A 4,098-nucleotide genomic window follows, 5' to 3' on the forward strand; every position below is an offset into this window, starting at 1 on the left:
TGTACACACAAGTCCATGTAGTCAGTCAAAAGAATGAAGCAGCATCTGTGTTCAGTCCACTTGGTTGAAATTTACTGAAATTATGAAAATATTAGGAAAACCTATCAATGATAAAGAATCATGCTCAGCATAATAAGGATGCTTTAATAAAAGCATTGGGGGATGGAGTGGAGAAGTGAGTTGAAGATTAAAGCCAAGCCAAAATATGAATGGGATGTTGCTGCAAGATTAAGAGGGTCTTTGGCATTATAAGGAAAGAAAATTAGGGCACATTAATTTATGGAAAGACAGTGAAAACAAAATTGTCCCTTATGTCATCTAAGTTTGGATTTGCTATTTTTATTACCTTTTAAAGATTTATAATAAGAAAAATGCAATAGAGAAATTAAGAATCATTAGGATATAATGATGAGTTTCAAAGACAGCCCTAATGAAAAGCAGAAATATTTAAAAACATAAATCCCCAAATCATATTTCTGTTTAAAATCTATAGTAATGCTCTGAGTCTTTAAAATCCACTGAGCTGAAATATGTGCTTATATTGGCTGTTGAATTATGATTTAAATGTATGCTATATTAAGGAGGTAAAATATTTTTTGCCTTACATGAAACAAATTTAATTGTGGAAAATTGAGGAAAGACAGAAGATTGAAGACACAAAATAGTAATCATTAAAATCTACTGTACTACTTTTTAAAAAGGAATATGTATATACTTTCTTATATCTAACTTGGATAAAACACATGTGAGCAAAATACACCAAAATGTTAACAGAGTTATCTCTGCAATGTGATTGCAGGCATTTTTTTTTCTTTTTTCTTTATACTTCTCCTGATTTTTCAGTTTCCATAATGAGCTAGTACTACTTTTATAATTAGAAAAAGGCCATGTTATGTTAAAATAGACTTGTGTCTATGTTCTAGAAGAAGTGAATTATATAATAATAAATTAGACACCAATTAAAAACACAGATCATTAGCAGCATACAGACAGAGTTTACAAAGAACAACTTAAACCATACAAACTTCATAACTTCTTTTGGCTTGAACTCTAAGATTCAGCAGATGTTATATTGGAATTTTAGTAAAGGACATAGTATGGTCTCCCGAGGTTTTACTGACAGATGAATTTAAATCTGTTTGGATCAGAGAAACTGCACTTGGTTGAAAAACAAGGCTGTAGGTCCTTAAACAAAAGGAAATAATGACCTGATCAAGAGAAGAGGCTAATGAAAGAGCCATAATATCAATCAGCAACCAGCCATAGGGAACAGAGGCATAGCCTAGGCGGCACATGGAGTATTTAAGATGGTAAAAGGCTCTGGTAGGGAGAGAAAATGGCAATACAGCAGGGAGAGATAATGATTATAAAGCACCTGCTTCGTGCAAAGTATTGTGCTAGTCTTTGGTGTATTGCTCTCTTGTACTGTGTGAACAATATCTCTACAAGTTAGAAATTCTTTCCAATTAACAGATGAGGAAATTAAGAGTAAAAAAGACGTTAAATGTAACAAATAGTAAATACTGACAGATATAGCAACTTATCTATTTACTTAAATGTGATCTGAAAAATAAAACCTATCAATAATGAGTTCCTAGTAAGCATTGAAAAACAGAGAAATTAGTGTGCTAAGCATTGACAGAAGTGTACTATGTAACATGAAAGGAAAAACTCAAGGGTTTTTGCTTTTCATTTTTAAAATTTTTTAAATTTCGACTTCACATATTACATTTAATAACATAGAGGATACAAGAACAGTTAGTTAGCCCCTTTCTCTACAAATATAGTGAAATTATGGCCAGAATATTGTATCTCGTTATGAGAGATTTATTCCAGCAAAGACAATAAGGTCCATAAAAATACTAAGGTAGTGCCTGTGGAGAGCCTGACTAAATGTTGACTAGGATAAGTCATAACATAGCTGACATGCATAAGCACTTGGAGGAAATGAAGGGACCTGATCTAAACAGGATAAGTAGAATAAAAGTAAGGAAAGGAAGAAGCATAGGTCAAATATCAATAAAAACCTTTCCAACAGTGGAAACTATCAAAACCAGAAGATTTCTTCCCAAAGGAGATTCATGATTTTGGAAGATTTAATACTTGACTGAGTAAACATGAAAGAATAACTGATCGAGAACAGTTCTCAATTTTATGCTTCTATAGATTCATTTGTAAACAAACTGTTGAGCAATGATGCCCCATTTATCCATCAGCATTAGGGAACAAACTGTTCTGTAGAAGTCGGTTCCCCGGATATTGCAGGACTTGCAACAGCCACAGATTTTTAAAAATGTTTCAACTTCTTTAATGGGAAATTATTTAAATTACATTACTCAGATCCTTGGCTTCTTCAACATTCCAATTCAGAATTACGATATGAGATAGCAAAACTATGTGTGCAAAGGCTCCTGGAACATGGGCTCTGGACAAGCAGTGTCCCAGTCTTAGTTCAAGTAGAAAGTAGCTATGACCTTGAAGGTCATTTATCCTCTGGTCCATATATATATATATACTGGAATTCGGTTGCTGACCCAGCCCCAGCCTCGGCTTTCTTGTCGGCACCAGGTGGCACAGCACTCCGTCTGTAGGTACCTCTGTCAGCTTCCCCTCTTGTGAGTCTCGCAGGTCGCTCACCCTCCAGACCTTTAGGCCGAGGCCTGCCAGTCTCTGGACGGCTACGGCGTAGGGTGGCAGGCACAATCTCCGGGGGCAGATGAAGGTAATCACGGAGATACTGGATACCCTCATTGGTAAGGTACCAGTAGAAATGTCTCCAGGCAAACTGTTCCTTCACGTAGCCCCGGGACTTGAGAGACTGCATGGCCTTCATGACATGAAGGTTGGGCACATTCTTGTCTGCCAGCTCCGGGTGCTTAGGCATGTGGACATCCTTCTTGGCCACCATGACTCCCTCCTTAAAAAGGAGTTCGTAAATGGCAATCTGGTTCTTCTTAGGCATCAACATCGCGGCAGCTACAGGGTCCGGGGCCGGGGCTGGAAAGCCATATTTTTTTAAAATATACAACTGTAAATAAAAGTATGGGGAAAATGATCTCATTCACACGTGCACATGTTTTTCTTTGATGGGTAATAAGAAGTTGAATAAGTGGGTAAAAGGGATTTTAGCATTCTAAAGTTATATTTATGATAACCAGAACTTATTCATTCTGTGTGTAATTAAGCATAAATACACTTTTATCAACCATTGCTCCATTGATTCCACTTTTAAGAACTTTATTGCTGTATAATCAATGTATGATAAACTGTACAATTTAACAAGTTTGAGCATTTGTATATGCTAATAAAGCCGTCAGCACAGTCAAGATGGTGAAGATATCCATCATTCCCAGTAGTGATCTCTTGCTCCAGTACATTTCCTTCTTCCCACCCATCTTCCCTCCATCAGCAACTGCTGATTGGATTTCTGTCACTATATATTAGTTCACATTTTCTAGAATTTTAAATAAATGAAACAAAACTGTATATACTCTTTTTTTAGTCTGGATTTTTTTGTTTTGCATAATTATTTTGAAATTCATCTATGTTGTATTTATCAATAGTTCATTTCTTTTTATTAATAAATAGTAATTTATTGCATGGATCCGCCAGTTTGTTTACCCATTAACTCCATTTGTCTGTTGATGGGCATTAGGTTTGCGCCAGTTTTTGACTATTACAAATAAGGTTATTGTGAACATTTGTTTGTAAGTCTTTGTATGAACTTTTGCTTTCATTTCTCTTGGGTAAATATCTGGAATAGAATACCTGGCTCCTGTGATAGGTATATATTTAATTTTTTAGGAAACTGACTATTTTCCAATATAATTGTGCCATTTTGCATTCTCAGCAGCAGTGTATGAGAATTCCAGTTCCTCCACATCCTTATCAGCACTTAACATGGTCAGTCTTCTTAATTTAGCCATTCTGATGAAAGTGCAGTAGTCACAGCACTTTGGGAGACCGAGGCAGGCAGATCACAAGGTCAGGAGATCAAGACCATCTTGGCTAACATGGTGAAAACCCGTCTCTACTAAAAATACAAGAAATTGTGTTGGTACTCCAACTTTTTAAATATGTTTCCATTTTATTTTGGCT

General features: G+C 35.7%; 1 pseudogene across 1 annotated transcript; it reads right to left on the reverse strand.

The window, feature by feature from the left end:
- Positions 1–2,482: 2,482 nt before the first annotated feature.
- On the reverse strand, positions 2,483–3,001 carry LOC112622615 (annotated as a pseudogene). The gene has a single exon (XR_003119011.1). The product of XR_003119011.1 is annotated as a 40S ribosomal protein S10 pseudogene (transcript).
- Between the last annotated feature and the right edge of the window lie 1,097 nt (positions 3,002–4,098).

This window comes from Theropithecus gelada, chromosome 4 (genome assembly GCF_003255815.1).
Source record: "Theropithecus gelada isolate Dixy chromosome 4, Tgel_1.0, whole genome shotgun sequence".
NCBI classification, from domain to species: Eukaryota; Metazoa; Chordata; class Mammalia; order Primates; family Cercopithecidae; genus Theropithecus; species Theropithecus gelada.